Consider the following 15,983-nt stretch of genomic DNA (forward strand, 5'->3'; position numbering starts at 1 on the left):
TGAAGAATTGATTCACTCTATGCATCTTGTTTTCCATTTTAAAAGAGGTGGGCGTAATTCTAAAACACTTCATTTTGCTTTATAGGCATCAACAAATAAAAATTATACTAGAATTATGATGTCCTAGACCTTTCACTCTCACTAAGGACATTTAACTGTTTTTGTCCTTTCAAAATTCCATGAATGTCATGAGAAGGATAATATTTGGATATTAGGTGCTTCCTCTGGATGGCTCTATAGATGAATAATAGTGATTTCTCCCCCCACCTTCCTTTTTTCTGCTGCAAATGTTGTGGTACCCATAGCCCTGCTGGAAGTCACTTTTCATATTGTCTTTGGTTTTAAACTAGGTCTGAATATTTAAAAATATAAGTGAAAAAATTAGATTTTTCTTCTAAGTACAAAACTCACTACAAATGTTGCTTGTTATAAGTTGCCTTTCCCTTTAACCTTTTAACCTTGTTTTCTTTAAGTAGAAAAGAAACTTAACTGATACTTCTGTATGTTTAGCATGAAAGTGAGCACATCTTTTATAATTTACATTTATTTGATAAGGATCTTAGTTAAAAAAAACACTTCATCAGCTTGTCTGTTCATTTATAGAGAAGTCAGACTGAATGCCTCAAATTTCTAATCACTGCTTGTATGTTATAAAGGTGGCGTGTACACGTTTGAAGAGAGAAATCAGGGAGACATCAAATTGTCCAACAGTAATTTTTTGGTAATACACTGCCCCCAAGACTTTGAAACCACTCTTAACTTTCTTTGCCTTTTTACCCCGTTCCCTTTGCAGAGGTGCACCTTATCTCTGTGTACCCGAAGAAAGGAATATAGTAAGGAGGAGAGTGTGTAAGGGGAAACCTAAAACAGATTCTGAAAAAAATACATAATGGAAGGGATATTTATGGAAGGGATATAGAGTGGATTTGCATTTTGCGAATCAAATCAGTTTTTCTTTTTCTTTTTATACTGAATTAATGAAAATAAATTTATTTTTTCAGAAGTAAATACTTCCTGACTTAAGTTTTAGAATTATTCTAAATAAGAAGAGAATGTAGAAGTTAACTGCGTTTATTTGAGATTCATCTTTTATCTTTCAATGGAAGTCAATCCTGAAATACCACCTTTGATTGTTTACTTTGGGATCAGAAGATGCATCAGATAAACGTGTTGAACAGCTTTGTTTTGGGTGGTGTATCATTTCAGGCTTGTGCTGCGTAAGCAAGGTAATGTTTTCTTTTCCTTGAAATACACTTTGTAAGAGTGACTCTTGGGTGACTTTGAAAAGTTTGTATATCCTGTCTTCTCAAGCTGCATTCTTAGCCAAGCTGAGGGACAAGAATAATCATGTTGAACCACAAATTTTCAGAAGCAGTTATTTTAATCAGATAATTGGTAAGGAGGAGACTCTCGATAATAAGATTTTTATACAATGGTGACCTGCATCTGTACCAGGCAACTGCTACGTGTTTCAGATATTTTTGCTAACCCTTGTTATTACCTGCAGAGGGAGCTTGTATATGAGATAAAATAATCAAGGCAGTATCAGTTGGTACTGTTTTTTTGAAAATTATATTTTTGACATACTTAAATTTTTTGAGAAAAATTGTTCTAAGGAAAGTAAAGTATTTGGGATTAGCCAAATAGTGAAATTTATAGTGAAATTTACAGTGAAATTTAATATACTAAATGCCCAAGTATTTATCATTTCCTGTATTCACAGATCACAAATGTGCTTTTTACCTTTACTTATTTAGTAGAAACTTGAAAGGTAACAAAGATAATGAATCAGATTCATTTTTGAGGTGATAACTATTTTTATGATTGGCCAAAGCTCCGAATGTCCGTAGAACTGGGTCTTATTTAAATATCTAATAATTGTTGAAAGAGACATCTGGATTTTTTAGAAAATTTTCCAGATTAATGTAAAATGTTACAAAGTGGTCACTGAATAGTAAGTAGTAAATTCTATTCCTCTACATTTAATTAGGAGATCAAATTAGATGAGTTGTATATGCTGTTTTCTGAAACAAAAATGATCACTTTGGATTAATGATTTTTACTTGCAATATTAGGACCGATTAGTGCAGTGACACTTAAACAGGGAAACTACCAGTAAGGACCTAATATCAAATGGTTTAGAAAATTGCTGACTAGGTTGGAAAAAAATGAATGCAGGCAAGATAGATAGTACTTAATTTAAAAAAACTGAATTATATTTATGAACATTGTGTCAGCTAAATTTCTAAGAAATTATAAGCCAGATACTCAAATACTTGAGAGTTTTGCGATCAGGTGTTTTGGTAATCAGGATGAATCAAATGCCTTTAGTGGCATTTGGTTCTTTTCAGTGAACAAAATTTTTCATATCATATGCGTAATTGTGCCAGGAATTTTAAGGATGAGATAGAATATGAAGTTATACTAAAAATGAGCTTATTTATTTTTATTTTTACATTTTAGTAAAAACGTTACTTCAGAATTTGCTTGTTGGAAAAAAAGAAGGGTTATCCTTTTACGCATCCTTGAAAAGAGATGTAATAGTTCATTTTTCCCCATAGTTTACCAAGGAATGATATGACAAGTAAAAATATTTATTTTGTATTTTAAGAGGCTTTGTTTCTTAATGAAATTCATTGTTAGGGACTGTTTTATTAGCTAAGCTTTACTAATGTGAAAAGTCAGATTATTACTGTTACACAGAATGACCCTCTAAGCAAGGAAACTGTTGTCTAATAAAGCGATTTATGGTACTGGCATGGGCTTTTATATAAGTATTAACCTCTCAGCGTGGTCATGTATTATCTTAACAAGTCTATGCTACGTTTATGCAGAGCATTTTCATACCAGGGTAAGGATATTAGCAACAGCAAATACACTTCAATAAGATAATGATGGTATGTTTTACAAAAGTATACAAATGCTCTTATTCCATAGAGTTATTGATAGGAATCCTGTACTGCCAACTTCATTGTCTTAAATAAACAAAGATATCTTATCATTGTTGGTGCTAAATATGATAGGCACCGGAAAATGGAATGATACTACAGTTCATTACCCTTTTCCCTCAAATATCACACCTCCCTTCACAGAGAGGTAAGGGTTACTAGAGAATTCGTTCCAGGAAAATTGTTACGTGAGGAACAGTAACTGTCACAGAGTGCATAACTTCTGTGAGGTTATTGGAAAGGCACAGCTAGGGTAAGTTCTACTTGTTTTGTCTTAAATTTGGAGGTAGACTACTGAGTGGCTTTTAAAGTCGTGAAATTTGAATCCATTGCAAAGCAAATGTGTTATTGAAAAGTTAATTTATGATTGTAAAAGTATTATTGGTATTAGATTGGTGATGCTAATGACAGGGAAGTTAATTGGCAATGAATGCTTACCGGTGTAAAAGAGCCCTGACGTTCTTTGTAAGTTATCAGAGAAATCAAATATTTGATAGAAATATTTGATAGAAATCAAGTATGCTTGATTGAATGATAAAAATATTAATTATGATATATCCTCTGCTCATTTGTATAGATGTTGAGTAAATGTGTATGTATTGTTTCTGTATCTATTAGATTGGCTTTTAAAAAAATAAGCTATTTTATGAGTAGAATATAATATGAGGAATAATTCTCCAGATAAACATAGTATGCGTTATGAATATAGATTTGAAATAATCTTTTTTAATATACATTTTATAAAAATGGAAGTTCCTGTTAAAAAATTTGCTATATTTTATTCTCTTTGAACCAAGAGACATATTTTAACATGCTAACATTTTAAATGGAAGTTAGCAAAACATGTAAAAAACCCTAAAGAATATTTATTCAAAATTTATGTGTACCTATATGAAGACTCTGGAATTCAGAACTATGAATCTGCATGTTTTAATAGCTGTGCTGGAAAAAAACAAAAAATTTATATTGCCTTATTACCAGAATTTAAAAACAAATGCCTTCATTTCAATTCTAAAAATGGATAAACAATATTAGTTTCTTTGCTTTTATATTTCTCAAAGGCATAGATTTCATCAAATTGAAATCTAACAAAGGTTTAGAAGACTACATTTTATTATGTACACTTTATATAATGTGATTCTCTGGCATTCATAGGATATTGCCAATTCAAAGCTGCACTGAAGATTGAAAATGTTAAAATCGTAGAATATCAAATTTCTATTAATTTTAAAAAAATAAATTATAAGATTGCACATTTTTTTCTCCAGTAATTTAAACATGATTGTATTACCTTTATATAAAAATAAACACATATCTTAAGGAAATAAAAACATTGATGCTTTTTGTTCATGGATAATTTTGTCTCATTTATATGTTTTTCATATTTTAAAATAAATTTAAACAGTCTTTTTGAGATTTACAATTAAGGAAAAGAAAGGCCATTTACTCATTGAATATATATGTTTTTAAAAAATTAGTTTATATTCAGTGCTCTTTAAATCGGAATATTGATTTGACAGGCATTTTTGTTTTGACCAAATACAATTCAAAGCAGAAAAGTAGTTGTTAATACTCATATCAGAGGCCTGAAATAAAAATTTAGGTTCAAGGAAATAGCTTAGCCCAGTATTTTATTACTTGTCAGAGCATCGTAAGAGATGCTTTGTTATCTCTTAGTAGTAATTACTGGCCCATAGTAGCTGTTGGCAAATACAAAAAATAAGTACCTGGACCTTTGAAATTATTTGAATTACATTTCAAGAAAATCTTTGTTTTAGCTCTTGCTACATGGGATTCAGATAACAGCTGCACTACATTAAGGTATTTAAGAATGTGTTCTAAAAGCACTTTTTTATCTTTGTACTCTTCATACATGATTAGTGCTTATAAAATATCTCATTGAATTATGGTGACATGGAATTATAATGAACTTGATGGTCAAACGTAACTTTTATGCTTTGCCTATTTTAATAATGTAGTCACTCTCTCGTACCTCCCATTTGTTTTTTGTTTGTTTTTTATTTTTTTAAACTAATTTTCTTCTGTTACTGATATGTGAAGAAGTGCTTAAGTTCTGACATTTCAGCCTGAAACCTATAATTGGTTTCAGTACACGAGAAAAGATATTTTTTAAAACATGTATTATTCAGCTAATAATGTTACATGATTAAAAAATCGAGAAGCAAATCTTAAGAAAGTTAGAATTCACATTTTCTAGAGTTGCATTAAAAAATATTTAGAACTGATTTTTAATAGTTTAAAATATTCCTAAAATATGAGAATAAGAACTCCTTAGAACAATATTAAATTGAGTAGCCTTTTTACTTGTGTATTTGAAGAATATTGAGACTCTTGTAGATTACATACACTAGTAGCCTCATTCTTTATATTGCCTGTTAAATCTGTAAAAATCAAGAACATTACCAAGAAGGTTGCAATTTAATCACCACAGTGTTAACTTTTAATTGAAAATAAACGAAAATATAGGCTTAATTTGTTAGCTTACTTTATTAAAATTGATTTTGCCTGTTCATGAAGAATAAATCATCAACTCCTATGTATTTATAAAATTATTGCTGAGTTTTTTTGTACTTAAGAACATGTTTTTAGTATTCCATTTATCGCTTTATAATATTTTTGATATTTCCTCTTGATAGAATGTTTTCTTCCTTAATAATTTGATATTATTCATTTCTGAATTGATGGCTATGGGCCCTCTTTTTCTTTTTTCAAAAAAAATATTAAATCACACATTTTAAAAAATTGACTTCCCAAGTAAGATGCTGTTTGACCTCCGAAAAAGAGCAAGGTATCCATTTAGTGATTACTATCAATGTATAAGTTTTTGATTTAATGTGGAATCGTATGGTGGTGGTCTTCAGATTGTTTCCATGTGACTTACTATATATTAAGCCCTCCATAATTAAAGAAAGGGTAATTGCCATACCTTCATGTTTGGCATTGCCTAACTCTAGTAAAATATTCTTTTAATGTTTGGTCTGATAATCCGTCATTCATTATGATATGATACATGAGTGATTTTTTATACTTGCCTACTTTTGTTCAACCTACAAAAGAAAAACTTTATTCCATGTACTTTTTTTTTCTCAAAGAAAATGTAGGAGATTTTCATTGAAGCATCCTGAATGACAGTTTGAGAAATTTGTTTATTGCCATTCTGCTATTAAATTTGTGTTAATAAAATGGTTTTAAAAGAAAAAGTTTGTATAGAAAAAAGGACTTGTGTGGGCAACTACATAGCACAATTGATGGTTTTGATTGGCCTGCCATTCTATTTTGTTTCATTTATATTTGTTTCAGCCAAAATATGGTAAGGCAAATATACGTGTATGTTCTTGGCCAAGGATTCAGTGTTGCCTTGATCTCATTTTTTTGGCTGAAGATTTGGCGCTGTTATCTTAAGAATGACTGCATTATGTGTAAGACCTAAGTGTTTATTAATTTTCTCTCCTTATTATTGACTTTTAGAACCTAAGAGTTAAATAAACTTTGATGGTAATTTTGCCATTTGAATTTGTTGACATTATATTTATTGCATAAAAGAGATTTAAAAAGAGTGAAAGGAATACGCAGCCCTCTATAAGGGTAGGTGTTTAGGTAAGGAACTGTAACACATGTCAATAATTCAAGTAGTTGGAAAGTCAGACTAAATATATTAGGAAGGATTCCAGGAAACAATATATAATTTTGGCTAAATAGTTAAAATTTTCATTAACACAGCTTATAAAGGTTCACTTTTGGACAGAATCACAACTATACCATTCTGACTTTCTAAAGTTCCGCTTATCTATTTGAAAATTAATTTCTTATTAAATTGACTTTTCAATGTGGAGTATTCTAATTAAAGCTTCAATATTACATCATTTTAACATACAATCAAAAATTGATGAAATTGAAGTATTTAACACCCAGGTTAAATTTTTTTGAAATCACCTGTCATGGTATAGAAACAGCTTTAACGGCAGGACTTAAGTCCATTTTTTTTAACTATTGCAAGATTTGTGTGAATAGACTGAAAAATATTTTAACGAACAATTCAGTGCAAATTAAAAGCTCCCTATCTTTAGTAGTGAGCTTCATTTATATGGACTTGGAGTTTTATTGATTTTGTGCTACAGATAAAATAATTGAACAGCGTGGTTTTTGGTTTAATATATGTAAGTATTACAAATTTTAAAAAATTGAAGTTGTCTTTAATTCTAAATATAGTGGTAAGAATTTTATCTTTATTCAGAATATAGTGAATTTGGTGTATTTGGTTGTTTAGTGGAAAGGCAGGTGTTTCCATCTTTGGCACTGTATTCAAGAGTGTATTAGTCTAATTAAACCTCCTTAAGCCGATGTTTCATTTATAGGGACATTTATAAGGTACAGCTAAGGTCATAAAGGTAAATTTGATGAAGTAAATCTCAATTTTTGGCAGCCTGTCACCCTTCTGTGTTGTCCAATTTAGTTTTTCTCAAGCCAGAGCATTTCAGTAATTTCCACTGTCCTACTTCTCACTCCCAATTTTGATAAATAGAATTGTATTTAAGATACACAGTACTAAGAATGTCTTACTATATAAAACAATTCTTTCGAGAGTCCAATTAAAGTAAAAGTCAAACCCAAATTATCTTTTGAAGCATCTGATATTTCATATGTGGGTGCATTCTCTTAAATACATTATGTTTCTGTAGCTCAGAGCAATCATTCTTGACAATGTTGCATGTGCATAAGTGACAGGTGAAGGCTTGGATTTACTTTAATAACTCACGGTATTTCTAATGCTTTGGCTTTTACTTTCAAGATGTTATTTTTGGTTTCCTACAATGCCACGGAGGTTATTATGGCAGCACATGTGGTTTTAAAAATGTGAGAATTTCTAGTACCGAGTTTGCCAAAATTGCCAGGCCAGAAGTATGCATTTGCTTGAATTGGTCTTAAGGTCTGTGTTTTACAATATTGATTATGTTTTATCCTTTATAAGAACAGTTTCATCTGTAAGTTCACTTCATCTAGTTATCCATTGACTTCTGGGCTTTAATTTTATTCACTTTGGATCAACAGCCATTTATTAAGGCCCTGCCTGGGAAAATGTGCTGTGTAAGGACTGCTCTCTAAGAGGTACTTATAATCTCATGAGAGAAAAAGACATTTTCACAAATAATTATAATATAAGGCGCACTATAGTGACGTGCCAAAGTGAAGCGTAGAGGAAAGGCTGTGGAAAATAGGGTAGGTGGAGTGAATTCAAAATGAGTCGTATGGAAAAAAGAGACTTCATTTAGGTAGACCTAAAGGCAGAGAATGATTTCGGCAGACGCAGGCTTTTGGAGAGGAGGACAGGTCAGAGGTAAAAGCTCTAGAAAATAAAGGAAGAAATACGGTGCCTTAAGGAGAATGTGTATGGAAGGTATGAATTGCATAGCAGATGGAAGGAGATGAAAATGAGATGTTAGTTTGGGACATGGTTGTAAAGAACCTACTCTGCTAAAATTAGACTTTGCATTTGGGCCAAAAAAGGTGTTAATATTTTCGATTAAGTAAGTGTTACATGTAACTGCTAACTCTCAAGGTGACATAAACAATAACTTAGAGCAGGAGAAATAATGGAGGAAATAGAACCTACTTAGAAGGCATGGATGACAGTCTAGGTGCAAGACAATGGCCATAGACAGATGGGAAAACTTTTGTAATATGGTAGAATTTGGCAACCGATTAAATGCGGGGTAGAGGAAGAGTTGGAATCAAACGTAGATTCTGGACTTTACTCATTCCTGCCATTTACTTGCTTGCGAGCAAGGGAGAAGGAATGAGCCCATTTTTCTGCCCATACTTTGAGATGCGTGCATTACGCCTAAATAATACCAGCGGTCCAAAAAAAATTGCTTCAAGTTGATATACATATTTCTAATGGATATTTGTGAAAAAATAATAATTTTACAGACTTTACAGACGTTTCTAAAAACATTGAGTATATACTTGTAAATGTTTTAAATAATACTCGTGTTTCTTCAAATACTGATTAAAGTGAAGAATTTTATTATGTGGATTTGAGGCTATAAGGTTTAGGTTTCCAGTTGGTTTGTATTTCAAGTGAAGTTTCTTACAAGGTAAGACTATAAAAGTCAGCTGTTATAATCAGGTTAGAGAGAAATCTTTTATTTTATGAAAGAATACTTTTCTCATTAGACCTGTTGAGATATATTCTCTTTGTTGAGAGTCATTTTAGGAACATTCTTAACAACTCTTTACAAACTAATTTGATATTCTTAGGTTTCCTTAGATACAAGCTTTGTCTCTTTTTGGAAAGCTTAGGAGTTTCTGTACCCTCAAAGGTTTTTTGTTTTGTTTTTGTAATTCATTACAATTTTTGTTTTTATTGTGGCTTTCTCTTTTGTTATCATGAACTTATGTATTTATTCTGTTGGTACCTAGGAAATTTCCTAGCTACATCTTATTTATTATTAAGAATAATGAAATCATTTCCACAGTAGCTTTTCAATTCTTTAAACCCAGCAATAACTTCTATGTTTTATAGGTGGTTAATTATGGGTGACAAGGCTGAACAACAACCAGACGCACCTATCAGCATATATCATCAGTTATTAACCCAGAGTAGGCTTTCAATATATTTTTGAATAAGCAGTTATCATTTATTATAATGAAGATCACAATAAATTGGGCTAGAACCTAACCAGTTTCAGATTCCTTTCATGGACATAAGAAAGATAATGGTAATAATAAAAGAGTTAAGACTGATTTTTCAGGGGTATCAAAGTGTTCTTACTTCCATATAATAGAGAAAAATTGTGTGATGCTGTTATCATAGAATTTAATAGAGCTTCATACATGGAAAGCTCTCAGTAAATGCTTATTATTAATATTATCTTTATTGATACGGATTAAATTTGGTTCACATTGGTTCATATGTTTAAGTGGCTCATGTTATTTGGCATCATTTTTACTCTTTAGATCTGTTTTATTTTTTCTTACTTTTGTTGGGAGTTTCTCTCTTCCTACTTTTTTAAAGTTCTGCTCAGGGTTTTCTATTTGTGTTGCTATCTTCTTTAGGACATAAATCAGTGATTGATCTGATTTGTCTTTATCAATATTGGTGTTCTGACAATGAAAACAAGAAATGTTGATGCTTCCCCACCCACCTGAAAATATCTTTACACTTTTACTGTGTGATTAAGTAAAAAGATCAATATTTTCTTCATTTTACTTTTATAATCTGATGTTTGATTGAATTACCATATGGAAACCATGCAAGTAGAATTCTTTTTTGTAGTTCTTCTCCCTGACCTACAATCACAGCTCAAAATCCCTGCCCCCAAGTCATCGCAAAGATTAGGATCCTCCCATATATTGGCAGTTTTAAAAGGAAGTCGGTAGAGGAGACTTGTCAGAACTGTGTCCTGGTATGAAGGCTGGCTTCTTTTTTCCACTGGTTGACCAGTAATGCTGAAGATAGATTTGCATAAGGTAATCAACAGGAAATAAAGGGAAGTTAATTAAATGTGGGTGTTGATACTATCGTGTGAATTTTTGTTGTTAAGTGGTAAAGGAAATCATAAAAAATAATAGAAATGTTTAAAAAGACATTTTAATGGTCATGAGATAAAATATTTAAAGAAAAATTGTTACTGTTACAAGATACTTTAACAAATCCATGTTGTAACCATCTAGTCACTTAGCAAACTGTGAAAAAATAGTATGTAGTATCTCGTATAAGCTTTGTTAAAGGTATCCTAAATTTTAGCATTAGAAACATTTTCTGGTACATAAGGAGCCATTCTTCCACAGTTCTTTCCTCAGTGGAATCACAGGTGGATTACTTTTATCTTTTAATTATGAAATGGTAGGTTTTTTTTGGGGGGGGGTGGTGGTTGTCTACCTTCCAAAATGTCTTCTAGTGACTAACAGTAGAATCTGATTAAAATCTCATTGTGTTCTTGCATTTACAGCAGAAGACTACTGTAAATTGCATTATATGAAACTGAATAAAAACTATGGCTTGATTTAGAGTGTTAATAAGATCTACATTTGCACATTGTAGCTGTAGGGTTTCAAGATTTTAATTTAGTGAATGCCAGAACAATTTCTAGTGTTTAGTTTGACGAGTGTTATGTGAGAAGTGCATCTTCCCAAATTGGGACGGACATATATATATGTATTATGCAATTTACAGAGTCTAATTATTAAAACCTGTTAAATTTCATATTTAATATTCAGATATCTTTCTGCAAACAGGCTGCTTAGATTTATTATCAATGTTTGATCCGTATATTAAAGTCGATTAAATTGCAAATGCTGGTCTGAGTAAGGGTGGAAGGTTAGAATTTGGAAGTTGCCATGGTTTTTCAGCAACTACAGTAAAACATAAATATCAGAGAGAAAATAATCTACAATGCCACATGCTTTATAGGTGATATCAGATACCATAATTGCAAGGAGAGACTGAAGTGTAATTCCCAGTATGAAATTTACAGTCTTTTCAGCTAGAGGTGAGATATAAGCACCCAAATTGGTGTTGAATTGGAGTACTAATGTCAGTCCCATAATTTTGGAGGAGAAAAGAGGTGTGGATTTTAATCTTTCCATTCATTGCTCAGAATAGTGGTAAAGTGTGTTGCCCTCTATTTTAAAACTTTCACTTTTAAGAGAACTTTTACGGATGGAAATAGTATTTTCTCCAAATCCAAAATATTGCTGGGCAAATGTGTAGCTGTGGAAGCCTACCTTGTCAAAAAGTTTTACAGAAAAACAAATTTTCTTCTATTTTTAGTGTACTTTGAAAATAAATGTCCATTTTTAAAAAATTTACCCAGTCTTGTTTTTATTTAAAAGCAAATTTATTAGGCATACTTAACATGGTTTTCATATGACTTCATGTTTTGTGATATTTGAAAAGCTTAAAATATTTAAAATTAAAAATTGTTTTCATAGATTCCATTAGATTTTTAAGTATTTTATTTTATTATTCATTAATTTTTTGACAGTAGGCTTCACACCCAGCATGAAGACCAACGCGGGGCTTGAACTCAACGACTGTGAGATCAAGACCTGAGCTGAGATCAAGAGTTGGACGCTTAACTGACTGAGCCAAATTTTTCAGTATTTTAAAGAAAAACTTCATCAAGGGATTATTTCAATGGAGTTTGGTTAGAGCTGAGTGCCAGGTTTAGTTTCCCACTAACTGTGACCTTCCTGCTTCACTTTTATCATGAGGAGGTTCAGTTTATTTGGCTTCTATATGTGATCAAAATAAGAAGGTATTTTATGCCAAACAATGGTAAATTAAACTTTCTGAAAAACATTCATTTTTATTTTGTCTTTTCAATGGGCATTCTCAATATTTAATTAAACATTTAATTAAACAAAAAGTTGTGTGTAGAAAAAAAAATCCTTGAAAATCCCTATTCTGGGAGATCTTAACGTTTGTTTCTACTTAAAAAGAAAAAAAGTTCCTTTCACACTTAAGTTTCTGAATCCCATTCACTTTTCTTTATCCTTTCTGCCATTCATGTTCTTTACTTCACATCAGTGGTTCAGTGTATTCATTCATAGCTTTCTCCTTTCTTCCCTGTGTTCCTTGCTTTCTGTCAAAAACGTTATGTGCTATTTGCCAAACATTATGTAAGGCTGCCTAGCACTGAGATTATAGATGTGAAAGCCATGGGTTCTGTTTTCAGTTAGCTCACAATAATTTGAAATGATACTTGAGATACTCTGTGATATAGCACATTGTACTGTGGTCACAAATGACAGTGCTCTTTTGGTGTGTGTGGTGAGGATTGGTGGGGAAGGAGGGAGTTCGTATGTCCAGTGATAGGCCTAAACGGAGTATTGGAAGAAGAACAGTAGTTGGCCAAGAAACAGGTTGCAGAGGGGATTCCAGGCAGAAGGAACATCATAAGTATGCCAGGAAAGAGACACGAGGGTAAGTAAGCTTCTTATGGTCCAAAAATTGAATCTCACTAATTTTTAGAGGAAGAACAGGAAATAAACGAAGGATGGTCATTCTCAAGCTTAGATGTTTGCTATAAAAGAAAACCATTAAAAGTGATCATTTCTGGGGGCGCCTGGGTGGCTCAGTTAGTTTAGTGTCAGACTTTGGCTCATGATCTCATGGTTCATGAGTTCAAGCCCTGCATCAGGCTCGCCGCTGTCAGTGCGGAGCCCACTTCAGATCCTCTGTCCTCCTTTTTCTCTCTTCGCCTCCCCTGCTAGTGTTCTGTTTCTCAAAAATAAATAAGCATTAAAAAAAATAACTTCCAGGGGTGCCTGGTGGCTCAGTTGGGTGAGCCTCAGACTCTTGATTTTGGCTCGGGTCAGGATCTCATGGTTCCTGAGATCAAGTCCCATGTTGAGCCCAACTTGGGATTTTCTCTCTCCTCTCTGTCTTTGCCCCTCCTCCCAGTTGCACTCTCTTCTCTCTCTCTCTCTCTGTCTTTCTCAAAATAAATAAATAAGTAAACATTTAAAGAAGTCATAATTTCCAGAAACCTGTTTAGTTTATTGTATATTCACTATATGAATCACTAGGCTATTATGCTACATATCAGACTCAATTAAAGTGATAGGCAAAAGCTATGGTTTGCAAAGAGCACTTAGTCTTCTTAATCACATTAAAGTAATTTGCAGTTACTTGTGCCTGTGTCTCATTTCCTTATCTTGTGCATTTTTGTATTGCTGGCAGTAGGTGCCTAGCACAAAGTACGAATATTGGGAGTTTATTGGTTTGGTTTGAGGAGACTTATATTGAAGAAAGATACATATTGAAAATTTGGACAAAAGAGATTTTAAAAACAGTTTAAAAGCTTAATTGAAGAGGAGTCCTAAGATGATCCAAGATCATCAACTGTACAAATGATGCAGATGACGGCCAGAGGAATTTGTGGAAGGAAAGGATTTTCCACTTTGAGGTGGTCAGGTTGGCTTTCTGGTTTAGGTGGCTTTTAAACTTATCAAATCTGTATAAAACTCCTTAGGTGGAAAGGAGGGAAATGCTCTGTATATGGGTACCTTGGTAAAAGTCAGTTTGAAAAGCATATCCAGAATTACTGAGCAAGTAAATTGGACAGAAGCAGAGCGTTTTGATTAAGTATTTTTGAAATTAGATCTATTTGGATTCTACTCCTAGTTGTGCTTTTTGCCACTTTTAGTTTTGTTAAACTTTTCATTTATCACCCCTTCTTCAGCCTCTAGTTGTAATTTCCCTATTGTTTAAATAGAGATACTAGTTTTGTTGTGATAATTGAATTATAGCGAGTTTATGATACATGTACTCACGGAAAATTTTTAAATCAGCAGTTCTGCGAACTGCCTTTGTCAAGTCATACTCCTAAGTGTTTTCTTTGTCTCATGTATGAAGTAATCTCTGGGGTTGGTTCCAGTTTTACACATTTTTATGTTGGAGAGTGAAATTAGGAAAATCAGTCCAATGGAAGTTAGCAAGCTGGATGGAAGGTGAGGGATTACCTGTGATTTTTGCACAAGTTTAGAGAGAAGGGGTTAGGGCCCTGGGAATAACAATGAGAGAAGATTAAGACATTTCAGAGAAAGAGTCAAATCAACAGTGAGTGAATGTGTGCCACCTTAAATTTGAAGTATGCTTTGTATTTACAGAACACTGGTTCATCGAAATTTACCGTGAGTAATGCTACTGAGGATTTTGGTTTTAAAAACTATTAGAGACTGAGCTGATTTCATTTGCATGCATATATCTGACCACGCACACTTGAACACATTTAGTAACTTTGGCTCAAAAAAATTTGTTACTACACAAGGAATGCGATGTTTTTTTTCTTCTGCCATTTCATACGAATATATTTCTTTATTGTTGTAAGTCACCAATTGAAGGATATATGTATAATTCATGCTAAATCAGTATATTGGTCTGGAAGGTTTTTTAGGAGACTAATAATGGAGTAGAGGCTTCTTTAATACATATGACTATATAAAACATTATTAATGTTAACAGATGTTGCACTTTAATCCCCTAGAATGATTGTTTGGTGCCAGCAGGAGATTTATTAAGCCTGAATTGTGTGAAATTGTGTGTGCATAAGCTGCTACTTAGATTGTAAGAATGCTATTGAAAACTGTTAAAAAGTTTTAGCTATAATTGGCAGAGAAGTATTAACTGTGCTAAAAGAAGTATGTGTGTACGGTTGGCCCATGCGCCTTAACCTTTTTATCATTTATCTTCTTGTATTAATGTCACTGAATTATTAATTCATGAGCCAGAGTGGGAAGGGTGAAGGCACCATTTAAATGTGTGGCAAATTTATCCTTATCGCTAGAGACATGAAAAAAGTCATTTTGTGTTATCTGTGAAATGGAAAGGACATTTTAAATTTTCATTTACAGTAATCCACTTCACTTCCAGTAAAACACCTAGATTATTACTACCATAATATAATGCTCTTATTAAAAATTTGTAACCTTCTCCACTCTTTTGTCTTATATATAGTATTGATAGAAAAGTTTAGCCTTCATGTATTTTAATGTGATACCTATTAATTGTAGCTGAAAAATGTTATTCTTCTGGTACGTTATAGCATGACTATTCAATTTTAAGAAACATCTGATTGCAGAAAATGCATATATTTACTGTATTAGTAGCATTCAAGATACTTTGGTTGGGGAGAACCTAGATATAGTCAGTTGGAAAGCTGTAAAAATACTTATGTTCTAAAAGAAATGTGTGCATTTATTGTGACTTCATAACTTTTTTGGAATCAGATGGGTGATTTTGGCCTTGTACAATTGTTAGCTTTCTAGCAGAAATTCAGCAAATTAGAATTTAGCAGTTTCCTGTTGAATACAGTGTGGAACTGGGATATATCCAGTATTTCATATGGGCGAGTAGCAATGGTGACAGAAATTTCAGGAGTCTGAAGCCACTTTCACCAACAGCTATTTGAAACCATCATGCTAATGGTAGAATACCTCAGGGGTCTTGTCCAAACCTCATTACTTTTCAGTCTTCCATTACTTACTGTTTTGATTGGTTTTACATTC

General features: G+C 32.4%; 1 protein-coding gene across 1 annotated transcript in view; it reads left to right on the top strand.

The window, feature by feature from the left end:
- Positions 1-826: 826 nt before the first annotated feature.
- ADGRL2 (adhesion G protein-coupled receptor L2) overlaps positions 827-15,983 on the top strand; it is a 160,173-nt gene continuing 145,016 nt past the window's right edge. Inside the window, 1 exon segment of the mRNA XM_032594329.1 lies at positions 827-1,226. The gene's annotated coding sequence lies outside the window, so the exon portion shown is untranslated.

The sequence above is a fragment of the Lynx canadensis genome, chromosome C1 (assembly GCF_007474595.2).
Source record: "Lynx canadensis isolate LIC74 chromosome C1, mLynCan4.pri.v2, whole genome shotgun sequence".
Taxonomy (NCBI): domain Eukaryota; kingdom Metazoa; phylum Chordata; class Mammalia; order Carnivora; family Felidae; genus Lynx; species Lynx canadensis.